Raw genomic sequence first — 20,206 nt, forward strand, 5'->3', positions numbered from 1 at the left:
CCCTGCAGCCTTGGACGGCTGCCCACTGGAGGTGATGGTGCTACTGGGAGGGAGGCTCCTGCCCATCCCCTGCAACCTCGGATGGCTGCACAACCATGGTTGGTGATGGGGGCTCCGTCACAGTTCCTGCCGCAGCCCCCTTGCTCTTCCTGCCTGCTGGTGCAGGCTCCTTGCTCTTCCTGGCAGCTGGGGCAGGCTCCTTTACCTTCTCAGCAGCTGCTGGGGCAGGCTCCTTGCTCTTTCTGGCAGCTGGGGCAGGCTCCTTTACCTTCTTAGCAGCTGCTGGGTCAGGCTCCTCGCTATTTGTGGCAGCTGGGGCAGGCTACTTTCCCTTGAGGTTGCCTGGTGCAGGCTCCTTCACCCTCAGGACATGTGGCCTGGATCGTTTTCCACCACAAGTGGGTGTGGTGAGACTGGGCCCATGGACCGGGTGGTTGAGGTGCTTAGCTTGGTTCTTCCCATCCTTGCCATACATGCAGGATGGGGGGTAGGGGTGGGTAGAGGTCAATGTTGGATAGGAACAGTTTTTTAGGGCCATTGGGGAGGGAAGAGGGAGAAGGAATGGGAGTGGAGGAAGAGGGAGTTTTTTGTTGGAGGTGTCTGTCTGCTGATTTTGGGTGCAGGTGCATGGGCTGTATGCTGTTGTGAGGTGGATGGCTGTTGGGTATCTAAGTGCTTGCGTTTGTGTACCTTAGGAGGGGGCGACAGACACAGTGGGAGAGGATACAGGGGATGTGTGCATGGCTGTTGTGGGGTGTTTGCCAGTGAGGTGTGTATTCTGCTTGGTGTGGTGATGATGCTGGTAGTAGATGATGAAGTAATGCATGCAGGTGTCTGTGTGGACGTGGCTGGGAGGGAGATGGTGGATGGGGAGGAGGAGGAGACAGTGGAAATAGTGGATGTTGGTGTGTCTGTAACTGGATGGTGTTTGTGTGAGTGCCTTTGGGATGAAGTGTGGTGCTTGTGTTTGCCTGTACCACTCTTGTGTGTTGTCTTGTGTGCATGCTCATTTGCCTGTGTGCTTGGGATAGGTTCGGGTTGAGGAGAATGGGGCTGGGAAGAGGAAGTTAGAGGGGGGAGGGTAGAAACAGGGACAATGGCTGCCATCAGAGAGGAGGCCAGAGCCTGGATTGATCTCCATTGGGCCTCCAATCCAGTGTGAATGCCCTACAGGAATGCATTTGATTGTTGTATCTGGGCTGCCAGCCCCTGGATGGCATTCACAATGGTTGACTGCCCGACAGAGATGGATCTCAGGAGGTCAATAGCCTTGTCATTGGGGGCAGCAGGGCTGACTGGGGCAGGGCCTGAGGTGCCTGGGGCGAAGGAGATGCTCACCCTCCCAGGGTATGGGAAACTCACTGAGGGGCTGCTAGGAGGGCAGTGCTAGTACAGGGGTGGCTATACCTGTAGCTGGGGTGGTCACAGAGGTGTCCACCACCACCAGGGAGCTCCCATCGGAGGAGGTATCTGAGTCTCTATTGTCCCCTCCAGTCTCCGCCATGGTGCTCCCCTCGCCCTCCATCCCACTGGTGCACTCAGCGTCGGTGGACTCTGCCTCTTGGGTCCTGTGGGAGGCAGTTCCCTCCGTCACCGGTGCCTCTGCTCCTCTGCCAGATAATGCTAATGCACATAAGGACAGGATGACAAAACAAGAAAGAGGGGGAGAGAGATAAAGGATACACTGGGTCGATGACTGCACCAACACACCGTTGGCATACACAGCACCCTCACACACAGGGAACAGGTCTGCGCACTATGCATGGCACTACCAGTGATATTGCCAGCCACCAAGGTATGAGGAGGAGCACACACCGCCAAATGCTGCACACCTGAGACCCACGCAGCCCTGCCCAGTAGAGGATGCCAACAAGCTAGGTAGCCATCATTTTCCGTTCAGACCCATAGCCACCAGAGGACCTACACTGCTATGTCTGGCCTGGCCCAGGGGCGCCCACTGACACACAACCACCACTCGGATACCACCCCACTAGGCGTAGGCTGTAATGATAGCCACTATACTCAGCCCCTTGTGCCTGCTGTGTTGCCCTCAAGCGCCCATCCAGCTCTGGATAGACCACCCCCAGTATGTGGGCAATCAGGGTGGTCAGGGTTCAACGGTCACCCCTTCCTCTTTGGGAAGCCATCCCCAGCTGGGCCTCTGCGCTCTTCTGTTCCTAGCGTCTCAGGTCCTCCTACTGTTTGCAAAAGTGGGTGCTCAGCCTGCCATAGACCCCCAGGGTCCGCACCTCCTTGGCGATGGCAAGCCATACACCCTTCTTTTGATGGGCGCTGACCTGCAGAGACAATACAGAAAGGAGAACACCATTAGACAAACAGTCCAGCCTGTCACACACATGGCCCACCATACCCCATTCCATCACCATTGGCACATACATAGCCCAGCTCACAACATGTACCCCGCCAACAGATAATTCCCCACTTACACAATGCCTTCACACACAACTCCATGCATCCATGCCACATGCATCATGCCCACAGTGTACTCTCCTGTTGGTCTGGAGGCCCATACAGCCGTCCGTACTGGGGTAGGACCCCATTCACCAGTTGCTGCAACTCCTCAGAAGTGAAGACTGGGGCCCTTTCCCCAGTCACATGGGCCATGGTAGGTTCCAGGTGCAGGTCACAGCAGCACATTCAGTGTAGATCGTCTCCTACGGAAGGTCAGGTAACAAGAGAGGAATATGATAGAAAATAGCAGTTACGTCCCCGGCGGTGCATACCGTCACTGCCGGCATATATCAACATTGGCCACTGTAACCCATAGGGCCCAATATTAACCAATGAGTAGTTTCACAGTGGTTCCCAACCGCCTCCCACCACTGCGCACAACATCAGCGGATTTACCTCACTTCCACCTGTCCCTCTACACAGGACAGGCGGACCCCATTTCGGGGGGAGCCCTATGGAATAATGCTGCATCACAGGAGAAATAGGCACATACTTGACAAACCACACTGACCCATTACATGTTCACAGAATGCAAACTATTGTTGGGGCTCCATTGTTCAGTTTGTGACAGAATCCTCACTCTTTTGTCCCATAGATTCCTACCGCTGTGGATGAATAGGAGATGGAGACAAACCCCCGTGTACAGACCCCTGGTGGACTTGGCTACACTGGAGGTCAGGCACATAATACTCACCTATAGACTGGACAGGGCCTCAATCACAGAGCTGTGTGCACAATTGGAGCCTGACCTTATATGTGCTATCCATTACCCCACTGGGGTCCCCCCTCTTGTGCAAGTTCTATCAGTACTCCATTTCTTGGCAACTAGTTCTTACCAAGTGACAGTGGGCTTGGCAGCAGGAATGTCACAGCCAATGTTCTCAATAGTGCTAACAAGAGTGTTGCCTGCCCTGATTAAACACATGTGCAACTACTTTGTATTTCCCCAGGTTGAAGATTTGGCCACAGTGAGGGCTGAGTTCTATGCAATGGGACATATGCCCGACATAATTGGTGCGATTGATGGAACACATATTGCATTTGTCCCCCCGTCAGAATGAACAGGTGTTCAGAAATCGGAAGAATTTCCACTCTATGAATGTACAGATGGTGTGCTTGGCGGACCAGTACATCTCCCACGTCAATGCTAAGTATCCAGGGTCGGTGCATGATGCCTTTGTCCTGAGGAATAGCAGCATCCCAAATGTGATGGCCCTACTACAGAGGCACAGGGTATGGCTAATAGGTGAGCCTTGGTCCCCTCCCACTGTATGTTAGTGTATGCCTTCTGGTGTCCACCCCATAGGATTGTGTGAGGCTAAATGTGGTCCCTCAATACTTGCAGGTGACTCTGGCTTCCTGAACCTATTGTGGCTGCTGGCCCTTGTGAGGAATGCCAGGACAGGAGCTGAGGAATATTATAATGAGGCACATGGGCGAACCAGAAGGATCATTGAGAGGACCTTCGGCCTCCTGAAGGCCAGGTTCAGATGCCTCCATCGGACAGGTGGATCCCTGTGCTACTCACCCGAGAAGGTCTGCCAGATAGTAGTGGCATGCTGCATGTTGTACAAGCTGGCCCTTAGACGCCATGTACCTTTCTGCAGGAGGAGGAGACTGGAGATGCCCCTGTGGCAGCAGTAGACCATGAGGACAGTGAGGATGAAGAGGCTGAGGATGAGGATGAGGACAACATCAGTGATCCGTCAGTACTTCCAATGACACACAGATGAGACAGTGCAACTTCACATTCCTATGACTATTGGTGTATTCTGTGTGGCTGTAGCATGATGGTATTAACATCCTTTGCATCTCAACTTACTGTCATGTATGGTTTGTCATTTTACAGATGAGGTGATACCGTGAGTGTGTGGGTACTTTGAATTGCTCAATGTGTATCAGGATTTGCTCTTTATCCGTACCAGTCTTATTAGGCTTTCTGGGAGGTGCACATAGGCAGGAGGCGCTGTTCACTTGCTCCCTTCCTGGCTATTTCGATTGTTCTATTTTGAATATCTGCAGTGCGAGGCTTTCATCGTTTTTACACGCGCTAAACCTTTTACATTTTTAAATTCTTTATTCTTTTTATTGTGATTTAACATCCATTTACATTCTTTGCATCACCTGATGGTCCACGCTACGGCTGGCTCTTCTTTCCGGGTATAAGGCCTGTTGGAGCCCTCCCCGATCGGTGTAGCGGTGGCCATTTTGAAGGTAGGAGGCAGTGGGCGGTCTAGTCTTTGATCGGCAAGCTCAGCCGTCCGACTCCCTTTTCCGCATTTAAGCCTAAGGCAATCCCGTCTGCACCCGTCCGCCCCAGAACGGGTCCGAGGGCCAGACACTCTACCCGAAGGCGCCTACCCCTTACCTCAGAAATATTCCAGACAGGAGCTTTTGGCTTTTAAACCAGGGTATTTTCCACATATTATCTGCAGGCTAATTAATGCCCATTCTTTGAGCAAGCACTTGCTAGACATAAGGGACCTGATTGAAGCTAGAAATTTTGATTGCCTCTTCATTACTGAAACTTGGGCCAAAGAAGATTCCAACCTGGACTTCCTGGCAGCCTCCCCCCGGGCTACTCATTCTCCAGACTCAATAGGATGGGGAAGAGGGGAGGTGGGCTTGTGGCAATTACTAGGAGTAATCTCCATTGCACATTTGAGGACTTAAATGTTAGACCTGCCGTTTGCGAAGGGGCTTACTTTAAAGTATGTCTTCAGTATGCCATACTCTTTGAGGGCCTTCTGATATATCACCCCCAGGCCCCAAAAATTGACTTTCTCTCCAGCTGGCCAGCTATTATTGAACCCATTGCCCTGACCCCCAAAGCTGAGGTACTGGGTGACTTTAATCTCCATTTGGAAGACAATTTGGACTCAGCCACAAGAGAGTTGCTAGGCCTGATGTTAAGTCCTGATTGGGATCTCTCTGATCGCACCCCCCACACCGTGCTGGACACACGCTGGATGGGATCTTCCTCCGGCATGATAATTTTACCAGGCTTGACAACAGCGCCTTGGACTGGACAGATACCATCTGTTGCCCTTTAAGGTAGCCGCCACTTCACTTGAAAGCACCCCTAGGCAGGCCACGGCATAAGGTGGAGGAGGCGAGCCTGGCCAGGGCTCTTAAGTCAGGCTGGGATCATGCAAGAGCTCAGGGCTTTCCTAAGCTGGAGGCTTTTGAAACAAGGATCAGAGTGGCGATTGACACACTGGCCCCCCTGATGAAATTAGGGCCCAAGCCAGGGAGGCCCCCTTCATCTCCATTGGTACTCAAAGGAACTTAAAAATTTACAGAGACTATATCGTAGGCAGGATCTCAGATGGCAGGCACATAAGACCGTGGTGGAGAGAGGCAAACTTAGGGCCTCCCTTGAGAAATATAAATCAGCTATTAAAAAAGCTAAAACCGATGACTTCTCCCGTAAAATCAGGGAATCACAGAGTGTATCGGGGAAACTTTTCAAAGTGGTCCGATCGCTAACCCTCCCGCCCTGCCCTTCCAGTTTGGAGAATTCCCCCGCCTTCTGCCAAAGAGTCGCTGACTTTTTTAAGAATAAAATAATTTGGATGCATGCAAATTTTGCGCAGCTCCCTCCGGAACAAGATGGAGGCGTTCAGAAGGGAATCTCGCTCTTAGATCCCAGTCCTAAGTTGACCTGTTTCTCACCTTTATCGGCCAATAGAATTACCTGAATTATTGACAAGAGTCAAATCCGGCTCACCTCATGACCCCTGTCCTCTGCGGATACTAAAGTTAGTCCCGGACCTGGTTTCAGCTGCCTTAGAACCTGTATATGCTGACATCCTTAGGGAAGGGTGTATTCCCCCGCCTGGAAGGAAGCCATTGTGATTCCTCTCCTAAAGAAACCAGGCAGGGAACCTAACAATCAGAAAAATCAACGACCAATCTCTCTATTACCCACCATGGCCAAGATTCTGGAAAAACATTTTAATACCGAACTGGCTGATTTTCTACAGGCCAATGGAGGATTTGATCCCTCTCAATACGGGTTCCGACAAGCTCATTGCACGGAATCCGCTCTGATATCCTCGGCCTATACCATTCGTAGAAGAGTGGATCAGGGGGAGGGTGCCATCCTTGTCCTATTGAATCCTTCTGTGGCGTTTGACACCATATCCCCTCAATTGCTGATCCAGCATTTGTATCAGGCGGGAGTCAGAGATGGGGCACTTGACATTCTCAAGTCTTTTCTTTTACGAATAGATCCATCACAGTGTCCTGCGGAGATTAATGGGCTACCTCGTTTCAATGAACTTGTGGGGTCCCACAAGGATCCTCGCTCAGCCCTACTTTGTTTAATCTTTATGTGGCGCCACTGGCCAGACTGGTGGGTTAATTCGGCTTTCAAGTGGTGTCTTACGCAGATGACACTCAGCTGATTATTCCGGTCTCTCACAATTGGGAGGAGGTGGCGGCCAGATTCTATCAATGCATGGGCGAGATCAACAGCTGGATGAGCCGCAATTGGCTCAAACTCAATGGGGAAAAGACGGAAATTATTTTTTTCGGCATAGACATTAACATATGGAGCCCCGGCTGGTGGCCAGAGTCCTGTAGTGAGTGTCCAGCTCCGTGCTCCTCAGCTAAAAACCTAGGCATTGTGTTTGACAGGTCTCTATCATTTGGGCAACAAGTTAACCAGATGGTAAAATGTTGCTACTGGGCACTGAAAATGCGAAATAATTTTTTTCCCTTAATTCAGGAAGACCTTAAAATGGTGGTTGTCCTGGCACTTGTGATTTCTAAACTGGACTTTTGCAATGACTTAATGTTAAACATCAGCAAGTCCGCACTCCATAGGCTACACCTTATTCAGAATGCGGCGGCCCGTTTGGTATTAGACCATCCGCGCTCTGCATCAGCCAGCAGGAGTCTTAGACAACCCCACTGGCTCCCTGTGGAAAAACGCATTAAGTTTAAGACACTCTGCTTAACTTATAAAGCCCACCATCAGGGTGGTTGTGATTATCTTAGTTTGGCTTTGGCGCCCTATCAGCCTGGCCGGCTGCTTAGATCTTCTACTCTGCAGCTCATCTCTGTGCCTCGCTTCCATAGGGTGAGATGGGGGGACAAAGACTTCTTGGTGTGGGCAGCAAGACTCTGGAACTCCCTCCCTCTTGCTATCAGGCAGGTAGAGTCATATTTTCACTTCAGAAAGCAATTGAAAACCTGGCTGTTCTCCCATTAGGTAGGTTGGGTACTTAGGGATGGCCGTGACAACGGTTTCTTCCCTGCTTGGTATCCCCGCGACTCACCGGTTTTCCCCAGCGCTTCACTGCTGTGGCCGGAATGCGCTTTACAAATACCTTTACAATACAATACAATACAATTCAATGTTGGTGTTATAACAACTGTGTACCGATGTGCTGACTACAGCCAGCTACAGGTCATTATTTCTATGCTCTCACAGTATACAGTTCATTTGCACTAGATGTGACTGTTTCCATTAATACACATTTTCAATACACAAAACTCTAGTATTCAAGTTGTGTTCAAGGGTGTTTATTGCAGTGCTAAGAAATTGAGGGGAAAGTGCAATGGAATGGGGTGATGGTGGAGGAAAGTCCAGGGTATTGTTCCAGTCTGTTCAGTGAGTGTCAATCGCCCCAAAAATATTGGGGATATGTCCCATTGCATAGAATCCAGCCTTCGCAGTGGCCAAATCTTCCACCTGGGGGAAAGAAATGTAACTGAACATGTGTTTTATCAGGGCAGACAAGACTCTTGCCAGCATGATTGAGAACATTGGCTGTGACATTCCTGCTGCCAAGCCCACTGTCACTTGGAAAGAACCAGTTGCCAAGAAATGGATCACTGATAGCATTTGCACAAGAGGGGGGATCCCAGTCGGATGACGGATAGATGAGCTCAGATCTGGCTCCAACTGGGCACACAGCTCTGTGATTGTGGCCCTGTCCAGTCTACAGGTGAGGATAATGTGCCTGTCCTACAGTGTAGCTAAGTCCACAAGGGGTCTGTACACGGGGGTATGTCTCCACCTCCTATTCATCCACAGCGGTAGGCATCTAAGGGACACAAGAGTGAGTAGGCTGTCACAATTTGAACAATCGAACCACAACTTCAGTATACTTGGTGAACTTATGTAATGGGACAGTGTTAATGGCGAGGTATGTGCCAATCCAATCTGTGAGCAGTTAATGTCAATATGACCGCTGCCCCCCCCAAAATGGCGACCGCCTGTCCTGTATGTAGGGACAGGTGGAAGTGAGGTCATTCTGCTGATGTTGGGCATCGTGGCGGAAGGTGGTCTTGCACCACCGTGCAATTCCTCTTTGGATATCATGGAGCTCTATGGAGTACATTGGCCAATGGGGATCTGCGCCAGTGGTGACGGTGTACACCGGCGTGGACGTGACTGCCATTTTCTATCTGATTCCTTACTTGTTTCCTAACCTTCAACAGGAGAACACCTCCACTTTGTATGCTGCTGTGACTTGTGTCTGGAACCCACCATGGCCCGTGTGACTGGGGAAAGGGCCCCTACCTTCACTTCGGAGGAGTTGGAGCGAATGGTGGATGGGGTCCTACCCCAATACAGACTGCTGTATGGGCCTCCAGACCAACAGGTGAGTACACATTGGGCACGATGCATGTAGGAAGAATGCATGGGGATGTGTGTGCAAGCATCGTGTCATCAGGGGGGTGGGGGAAATGTCTTGTGGTGGTGTACACGTTGTGCGTCGTCCGAGTTGTATGCCAATGGTGATGGAAACAGGTATGGTGGGCCATTTGTGTGACAGGCTGGACTGTTTGTTTAATGGTGTTCTCCTGTCTGTATTGCCTCTGCAGGTCAGTGCCCATCAAAAGAAGGGATTATGGCATGCCATTGCCTAGGACGTACAGACCCTGGGGGTCTATTGCAGGTGGAGCACCCACTGTCAGAAACGGTGGGAGGACCTGAGATGCTGGGCACGGAAGACCGCGGAGGCCCAGTCTCCTCAATCCCAACCCATTCCAGGCACACATACTGACTAGCATGCACACAAGACAACACCCAAGAGTGTCACAGGCAAGCAGAAGCAAAACACTTCAATCCACAAGCATTCATGCAAACACCAGACAGTTGCAGACACAACAACATCCACTGCCTCCACTGTATCCCCCTCCTCCTCCTTCTCCACCTCCCTCCCAGTCACATCCCCACTCACACCTGCACGAACTGCGCCAGTTTCCACCACCAGCTTCACCACACCAAGCAGCACACACACCTCAATTGCAGACACCTCCACAACATCCATGCACGCGTACCCTGTGTCCTCTCCCACCCTGTCTGTCCCCCTCCTAAAGGACACAAATGTAAGCACTCACACACCCAATAGCTATCCACCTCACATCAGCACACTGCCCATGCACCCAAATCCAGCAGACATACACCTCTTACAACCACTCCCTCAACCTTCACTCCCATCCCTCCTCCCTCCTCCCACCACACCATCCCTAAGAAGCTTTTCCTTGCCTAACTTGACCTCTTCCCTTCCCTTCCCACCATCCTGCATGTAAGGGCAGGGTTCCAACGAGCAAGCCCACCACCTCAGCCAAACAGTCCACAGCGACAGTAGTGGCACCACCTAGTCATGGTGGGAAGGATACCACACCTTCAGCCAAGAAGGGGAAGGCACCTGAACCTCCAGCCAAGAAAGTAAAGGAGCCTGCACCTCCAGTCAAGAAGGGGAAGGAGCCCACACCTCCTGACTTGAAGGGGAAGAAGCCCTCGACTCCTGCCGGAAGGCTAAGGATCAAGTACAACCTGCCATGAAGAGGAATAAGCTATCAACCCTTGCCAGGAAGGGTAAGGATTCCACGCCCCATGTCATGGAGAGGACGAAGCCCTCTACTCAAGTAGAGGCTGTCAGGGTGACACCTCCACCACCACCAGCGGTCATGGGCCCCCACTGTCAGCTGAGGAAGTGCAGCCATCACCACCTGCAGTGGCTGCCCAGGAAGCACCTCTATCTGGCACCGCAATGCAGCCATCACCACCTGCAGAGGCTGCCCAGTAGGCACCTCCATCTGCTACCACACTGCAGCCATCACTACCTGCAGAGGCTGCCCAGGAGGCAACTCCATGTGCCACCACACTGCAGCCCTCACCACCAGCAAAAGCCATTAAGGCTAGCCTCTAGGGGCTGCTGTTCTAGGGACCCCCTCCAGAACCAGTGGGCAGGTCACCCACCTGAGAGACTGTGGCCTTGCACTCCCCAGGACAGAGTAATGGGCAATGAGCCCCCTCCAGAAACAGTGGGAAAGTCACCCACTACAGAGACTGTGGCCTTGCACTCCCCAGCACTGAGTAATGGGCATGGAGCCCCCTCCAGAACCAGGGGGCTTGTTCTTGACTTCGGCTGAGGTGCCCCCATACCCCCCTGAGGTCCCTATCCACTTGCAAACTGATGCCCCTGCAGAGTTCTATCCGGATTAGGTCAGGATTCGAGTTGGGCCTTGGACTGTGCCCTGTGGCCATGTGGGCCGTTTGAACATTGGACTGGGCAGTGTCCCTTTGTGTACCTGTGTACATATCTGTTTCACTGAAAATTCGATTATTTACTAGCTGTTGATATTAATACATTCACCTTGGTACATTCCTGTTGTCCTTGCATTATTCTGGCGTGTATCGGGTGCAAATTGTTTTTCCTGTGCAGCTGGACATGTATATGGTGTGTGTGTGTCGGGTGTGTGTTGTGCGTCCGTGTGTCGCTCTCGTTTTCCTCCCTCCCTCCCATGTGTGCTAGGCGGCTGTACTCACCGTCCTCGTCTTCGTTGGCGTTCCATGTGGAGCATAACGTAGAAGATCATCAGAAACAGTTGCAGTTCGGGTTCCATGGCGGCGTTGTTCTTGCCTGTGTCTCTGATGATGAGTCATTTCTCTTCAGTGATGTGTTTCCGCCAGGCTTTTGATGGCGTTGGTACCACCCCAGAAAACATGGAAAATTGTAAGGTCTTAATATGGTGGGCAATACTTTGTCTTCCACCTGGCTGTTGATGGCGACAGCCAGCGTGCGTGGTGTTTCCGCCCTGGCGGATGGTGTGGTACCTTGGCTGTCAATGAGAGCTCTCACCGCCATACTCATAATTTGGCAGTAATTACCGCCAGCCTGTTGGCGGTATTACCTCCACTTTACCACTCACCGTCAGGGTTATAATGAGGGCCATAGAGTCAGATTTATCATTCTTTCATGCAATGCAACACTGCTGTGCTGCACTGAGTGAAAGGGAGAGGACAGGAATGCACTGTATCTCTCTACATATGGCACATTCCTGCTCTCTTGCTGCGCTGGTGTACAACATGCTGCCTAGTGCCAGCACAAGAATTTGCACACAAACGTCCTGCGCAGGTGGTCCTGTCATCATATGCCACTTGTGGCCCACAGCCATACCTAACTGCTCATTTTTCCGCAGGCATGAATTATACCCTGCTCTGCACACATCTTGGTGTTTACCCACCTAAGGACCAGGTGCCCGCCTGAAAGAAGCAGACTTGGCCCAATGACGAGTGTCACTTATGTGAATACAAACAGGAAAGCATACTGCACCAGCTTTGTGTGTGCCCGCCCCCCATAGTCCAAAGGTGAACAATCCTACGGCCTTCCCTAGGAGCCCTCCAAGTTACGTCATGCCATCCAGCAGTCATCACCTTTTTAAATGAGACCTCAATTAAATCGTCTGGTAAGGCAGTGAGGTTCCTCATCCATGCAGAAAAACAGCTTCTGTGACTTTGGGCCTGATTTACATCTCGAGGGAAGGATTACTCCGTCACAAACACGACGGATATCCCTTCTGCTATATTATGATGCCCATAGGGAATAATGGATCATAATATAGCGGATGGAATATCCGTCATGTTTGTGAAGGAGTTCTCCCCTCCACCAAGATCTAAATCAAGCCCTTTGTTGGTTGTTTCTTCACCTGACATGCAAAATTTGGAGTCTGCTGGTTAACCCATTTATGACTCGTTATGGGCTTTTATACAATGTTTTTTAGTCATGGTTGTACTGGTGACCGATTATGTTCATTCCAAAGTATTTCAATTTGTTCATAATGAGGGAAGTGCGTGACCTTAGAACTCATATATGTGCTTGCACTTTGTGCTTTGGATTGGTCGGTTATCTTAGTTGAAATTGTGGTGCATAAGGCAGGCACATATATATATTTATATATATAAAGTGTAATGATTGTAATTAATCAAGCAATAAAGAATATTTACTTAAATATGTGGGAATTGATCCTTCCAAAGCATGGTTTGACATGTACATTTATGGCATTCCCAAACACGCCTTCATCCTGTTTTAACCATGTCGAACCAGGTCGAAGATTGAAATGGAATAAATTTCCCATAGTTCCCGTAGCAGTGCAGAAAAAAATGCTTTCATAGTAGGAACAATGTTTTCCCCATGGAGAAACACAGTAGGGCCCTTTCCGCCTTTGCATTGCAGTGCACCATGGAGTATTCCGCACGGGACGGATAGGAGCCTTCCAAAAAGGTCACTTGACAGTCCCAGAATAAATACCTTAAAACCAGCACCTGGTTCAGGTTTCCAGATCTGCAGCTGGCAATGCTTATTCATAAGAGAAAATGGAAAAGGACAATCAGGCACAGTCGTCAATTTCCATCCGTACTTTTCAGCTTTTTTTATTCTAAGGGCCAAAAGGCGTATTTTCCCAGGCAACAACCACAGATTCATATGCCGAAAGAACAACGCTTTCTGACTCATCCGAATCCATTTATAAATTGCCCAAACCCAAAACAAGAGTGAGAAAAGCCTCCAGGCTATCATGAGCATAGCACAACACACAACCTGTGTGATTGGTTAAGTATTGCCCTCTCCACGGCATACGGGCTTCCCACGCAGAGTCTGCAGAACATCTTAGTCAGAGCAGACCATTCCTTAATGAGCACAATATGCCATAGAAGCTGCATAATTGGCAAAACATTGCCACCTCATCTGCAGACCTCTTATTAACACAGCTTTCTCCAAGAGAGACAACACAACATCTTATTCAGACTCATCAGCTCATGTACACAGCAGCATGCCACAGAGGTAACAACACTGGAATCCAACTAAACCATACACATGGCACCACACAGATGCATAGTTATAGATATGGTGGACAATGGCATTCAACAAAACTAACATTCAAGGCAATGCAATGAACAACCATGTAACCTTCTATGAATTATACAGCAGAACCCTATGACCTCTGCACCCATGGACATTGGACACCTTCACTAAACAGAACTTTGAATGTACCAATCTTCCATTCAGTGACCAAACACATGGCACCAAATAATCTTGTGTCTGGTAGTGAGAAATCCTGGAACCGTGCAGACAGGATGGTGGTGATTGCAAAAGTGCTACCAGTCCACACAAATGTAGAAGTGTGCTCTGCAAAGACCTTCTACATAGCCTAAGAGTTTCTTCCAGTTAAAGGCCGGTGTGAGATGCCTCAGCACTATCCAGGTGCACATAGAGAAGAACTGAACTCTGCTCTCAGAAAAAGAAGGTTTTTAGATTTGCTCTTAAATGAAGGCCAAAAGGTGATTTGAGGATGCATTTCATGTTAAAATATAGTATAAAATTATGGACAATTTAACGTAATTTCCCTAAAATGTCATGTGAATAAGACAAAGCAAATTATACGATTGTTACACACCCATTCATATTACCACCCATTATGAACAGTAGCTATTTGTAAATTTACTTGCATCAAATTGCATGTAAGAACATTTTGCATCAAATTATTATCATATTTAAATAGTTGTGATTATTTTCATAGTAAAGATTCCTAGTTATTCTCTGTATTTTCATCACACTTGTTCAATGAAAGGGCTAAAGGCCGATGTCCAGATTTGAAAAGATCTTGCATCGGGTTTGCTTGAGTTATTTGATGCAGACCCGACTCAAAATCCATTTCGGTGTTTACAAAGCAACACGAAGTTGATTTGTGTTGCTTAGTAAAAAAAAAAACACAAAAAAGTAATGCCAGGCAGACATTCCCTTGTGTTACTTTGAGTCAGGGAGGTGTTCCAAGTGAGGTGCATGGACGTTCCCTGACATCCATCCAAGGATTTTGGTTCAAACTCATATTTAGAAAGAGCTGTAGACATAGGTTTAGCCACATTGATGTGCCTGCCTGATGCTGACATAACAGGAAGAAATAGCTTTATTTCTCCTCCTTCATGTAACTCTTTGCACATGTGCTGCATGCCACACACACAGAAGATTAAAAAGCCTACAAGGAAAATTTTTGTGCAGGAAGGTGTTCCTTCCTGCAAAAAACCTACCCTGCCTATAGCACAGGAGCCCTTGAACTATGGCACAAGGGTTTCTTGACACTAGGCAGCCCAATGTAAGGAGAGGAAGAGCAGAATTGCACCATCTCCCTTCCATGCAAGGCAGTGCAGCAAATGTGTCTGTAAATCTGATCCCAAGGGAGATCATGTGACAATGTATGTTAAAGAATAAAGGCCCATATTTATACTTTTTGATGCAAAACTGCGCCAACGCAGTTTTGCGTCAAAAAAATTAGCGCCGGCTAACGCCATTCTGAAGCGTCATGCGGGCGCCGTATTTATTGAATGACGTTAGCCGGCGTTAGCCGCCGGCGCTGTCTGGTCTGCGTTAAAAAAAACGACGTACACCAGGCAGCGCCGGCGTAGGGGGAAAATGGCGTATGGGCGTCCAGAAATGGTGCAAGTCAGGCTGAGGCAAAAAAATCGCCACAACCCGATTTGCGCCATTTTTTTACGACGCCCATCCCCCATTGAAATGACTCCTGTCTTAGCAAAGACAGGAGTCATGCCCCCTTGCCCCCTTGGGTGTCATCCTGGGGTGGGCAAGGGTGGCAGGGGGTGTCCCTGGGGGCAGGGGAGGGCACCTCTGGGCTCATTCTGAGCCCACAGGTCCTTTAACGCCTGCCCTGACCCAGGCGCTAAAATCCGGCGCAAATGCAGGTTTTTTAGTCCCGCCCACTCCCGGGCGTCATTTTTGCCCGGGAGTATAAATACGACGCATATGCATCGCAGTCATTTTTTAAGACGGGAACGCCTACCTTGCATATCATTAACGCAAGGAAGGTGTTCACGCAAAAAAATGACGCTAACTCCATGAACTTTGGCGCTAGTCGCGTCTAACGGCAAAGTATAAATATGGAGTTAGTTTTGCGTCTAAATTGCGTCGAAAAAAACGACGCAAATTCGGTGCAAACGGAGTATAAATATGCCCCATAGTACCCTCTGCATGTGTTACAAGGATAGTGAAAGTCACCTGAGAGTTACATGACCTTACAAATGAACCTGGCCTTCAGTCTTGTTCTTATATGTAATGTTAAATTAACAGCGTGAAGAAAAACTAGCAGATCTAGATTAAAATGAAGCGACAATGAGGGAAAAAGCAAGGCGAAAGCAGTGTAAATGAGAGAAAAGCAAAAAGGAGGAACACAAATAATGGGGTGAAAGCAGGGAGAAAGTAGTGAAAACGAGAGAGAAACAAGAAGAAGGCACACAAAAAACAGCAGAAAAAGCAAGGAGAAAGCAGTCAGAACAAGGGAAAAGCAAGGAGAAGTCACCCAATAAATGGGGGAAAATGCAAGGAGAAGACAGAGGCATGAGCAAGGCAGCGGCACAGGGAGAGCAGGACACAGACCTGGTCAATGGGGTCATGATGCACTGGGAGGCAGAGGGCAAGGCTAGGGGGGAGGAGGGAAATAACGGGTTGCATGCAGGAGCATAATTGAGGGGAAAAACAAGGAGAAAGCAGTGAAAACAAGGAAAAAGTAAGGAGAAGGCATTGAATAAATGGGTAAAAGCAGTGAAAATGAGGGGAAAATGAGGAGAAGGCACACAGAAATTAGGGGAAAGCAAGGAGACAGCAGGAAGAACAAGGAAAAAGTGAGGAGAAGACACAAAAAATTGAGGAAAAAAAAGGAGAAAGCAGTGAAAATGAGGGAAAAATGAGAAGGCACTCGAAATATGGGGTAAAAAGCAAGGAGAAAGCAGTGTGAATGAGGGAAAAGCTAGGAGAAGGCACTCAAAAACCAGGGGGGGAAAGCAAGGAGAAAGCAGTGAGAGCAAAGGAAAAGCTAGGAGAAGGCGCTCAAAAACCAGGGGGGAAAAGCAAGGAGAAAGCAGTGAGAGCGAGGGAAAAGTGACGAAAAGGCACTCAAAAAAACCGGGGAAAATCAAGAAAAAGACAGGAGCAAGAGAGATGCAGCAGCACAAAGAGTGATTTTTATCTGCACCTCATTATTGCCCATTGTTTGCATCTGATTATGGTTGCTTCAGAGATTTGCAGTCATAAACACACCTGCTCATTTGCACCACATGGCTTGAAGTTCGTAAATTGACTATGATGTTATTGATGTTTAGACTTTGCGTTGTTGCTGCCAGGCTATGGCCACTTTCCAATCATCATCAGGATCCTGATGCAAAGCAAATGTAGATGGTTTTTTGGGGGTCATCGGCAGTAACATGGCGGTAAGTACTGCCAACAGGCTGGTGGTACTTACCGCCATATTATGACATCAGCCAACCCGCCAATGTACCACACCGACCGCTACGGCGGTAACAGTCGCCGGGCTGGAGATATACATCTCCAGCCCAGTGGCCGTCACTGTACCTCCTGCAGAATTATGCCCCCGCCTACCACCATGGTTTTCGTGGCTTCCTTACCGCCACGAAAACCATGGCAGTAGGCACTATCAGTGACAGGGAATTCCTTCCATGTTACTGATAGGGGTCTCTCCCCCTTCCCTTTCCAGTTACCTCCCCCACCCCTTGCCTCTCCAAAGCCCCCCACGCCTTGACACACTCACACATACACAACCCTTTTCACACAAACATCCACACATGCATACATCCACTCACACACACCCGAACACACTTCCAAACATGCACGCACACACGCATTCACAAAACACAACATACACGCACTCACACCTCCATACATGCACACTCGCATCCAACATGCAACACACACCTGCATCCCTGCACATGCAAACATACACACACACCCCCACACACACACACTCAACACCCCCCACCCCTGTCGGAGACCCGACTTAGCTGTGTGCAGGGGGTCCTCTGGCAGGAGATGGATAGGGGCGCTGCTGCCACCAGCAGCATCCACCAGCAGAACCCCGACAGGTCGTATTATGGGTCATAGTACGGCTGGGGGCAGTCTACTGGCGTGGCGCTGCTGGTGGCAGCAGCACCAGCTTACCGCCATCCACGGGCATGTCCACAGCCGGATTTCCAACATCCTTCTGGCGGAAATCCGGCTGTGGTCATAATACAGCGAACGGCTGGTAGCGGTAGGCGTTTTTTACTGCCAGTATCAAAATGACAGCCTTTTTACTCTGACCTGCTCCTGTGCCCAATATTTGATTCCCGCTCACAGCAATTTTCTATTGAACTGCCCTTGATCTTGCACTGGTGTTATTCTCGGATGATGCTTTTTCATCTGAGTTGAAGGATCTGATCTGCACCAGAAGGACAGTGATGGTCCTAGAAGGACAAAAAGCTGCCAATGTAGGATTTTTATTTGCTATTAACTAAATACATCAAACTTTCTTGGACTCACAAGTTGACAACAGACCTTTATCCCATATAGAAGAATAGAAGAGAGCAGGACCTGATTGGGTGGCAGGTGCATTCATCCGTAGTCTTGGGCACGTCCCACAAGCTTGAATCTCACCCCCTTGAGTCCTTGTTTTTAGTTTCTTTAACTTTTGTTTCTCAGGTTAGTATATTGCTCAGCTGACTTGGCTTCAAGATCATATCCGTGCTTGTTTACCCATTCCTGAAAGTAACTGATGCATTATCATAGATTTTATAAAGCGAGGTACTTTATATGCTAATGGGACCACGCTGGTCTCTTATCAAATCAAAGTCAACGCACTGGGGGAATCATTTTCCTGACACTTTGTTGTCAGAAATTATTTCCAATGTACTGAGCAGCTTGGCATTTTGTAATTGGATTTTTCTGCCTGGTACCTGAAGTGGTAAACACTGTTACAGTGAAGGAGAAAGAAACTGTGTGAGGTGGATAGTGGGGGTGGGGGGGTTGCAGAACTGAGATTAAATGGACAGGTAGGGAATAAAACTATATGCACCAAAGAGTAGATCAGTGGGCAATGTCAGTACAATGCAGTGAACATAAATGTGGCACAATAAAATGTAATTTGGAACAAGTGTACTAATAAATGTAGATTAGCACATTACCATAGCACAGATTGACTGACTTGAAATAAACACACTGCACAATATCTCAAAGTCCATTCTATAATCACTTTACAAAGGAAAAGACTGGCTCCATGCTCACAAGATATTGCCATTTTGATTATGTCTCTGTGCGTTATCACCCCTGGCATTGCTTACAAAAGTACCAGGGTATATAACTACTGAACATGGGAAATCAGCAATGTCTAACCCCTATGTGCACATGTGCAGAGTGTAATATGCTCTTTATTGCCTTTGTTGAAGCAGAGGAAGGGCCTAGGCATGGCTTCTAGCCAATACACAATGAAGGTAAAAAATGAGAAATGGTACCAGTTGATCAAGATGAGAAAGGAATTTCAACACCACCGTTAGCTTGCAGTCACGTTTACACCAACTTGCTGTCCTCGAAAGCAAGTATAGTGGGTGCTGGTGTGTTACGTACACGTCATTGCCATAGGCACTAGCCGCATGGCTTGATCTCAGGGCAACTCTTGTCTTTATTGGATGAGGTATAGTATTTTCTTCATTATCCCATATATGTAAATGCTCTTTATTGTAGCAATTAGGGCCTCATATACTACAAACTGGTTCATCGTCATCGATGCGTCAGATTTATTGCGCTAGCCGCACATCCCCTAACATTGTCATGGATGTACTGTATTTATAATACAGAGCTCCATGGCGCACATTTTCACAGATGCGCCAGAAATTCAGATGCATCTGTTGACGCTAAAGTGAAGCATTGCTGGAGTTGCATTGCTAAACTGATGCAACTCCAGCAATGCGAGGAGAGTCCCATTGGAAAAAGCCATGTGTCAATTTTAGGCCTGGCCTGAGCAGGCTGTACAATTTTGACACATTGAAGTCATAGAGTGATGCAGTAAAAAGTTGTAAATTTCACTGCATCAGTTCTACGTGGCTTTTTCGGGGGGAATGCCAACCCTGCATACATTATACCAGGCGCAGGTATAATGTGTCCGTTTCTAAATATTGAGAAGTATACTCCACTGCTAGCGTCACCGCTGCATCAAAAAATAGATGCAGCAGCAGCGCAAGAGGCTTAGTAATGAGGCCCTTCATGTTTTAGAAGGTGAAGACGGTTTTTGGCCAAGAAAACGGGGAGCGTGTATGTATTATGTTTCAAGTACATGTCTTTCAAGACTGCAGCTGAGCTGACTGTCGTATTAGTTTTGAAAATTTTGTGAAGATTTGTCAAGCAGTTTCAAAGTTATTGTAAAAAAAAAAACACGTTTCCTATGGAAACTAGGTCCTAACTATAACTACCTACTGGCAACCCCCAGCAGGTAACATATATATATATATATATATATATATATATATATATATATATATATATATATCCTTTACACTGTTTGAGGAATTTCAGTGAAAGTTTCCCAAAAAAGTGTGCCTGAGAATCTTGTTGTGCATTGGAAGTTCCGTAGTGATCCTTCGAGCACGGCCAGGAAA

This window comes from Pleurodeles waltl, chromosome 11 (assembly GCF_031143425.1).
Source record: "Pleurodeles waltl isolate 20211129_DDA chromosome 11, aPleWal1.hap1.20221129, whole genome shotgun sequence".
NCBI classification, from domain to species: Eukaryota; Metazoa; Chordata; class Amphibia; order Caudata; family Salamandridae; genus Pleurodeles; species Pleurodeles waltl.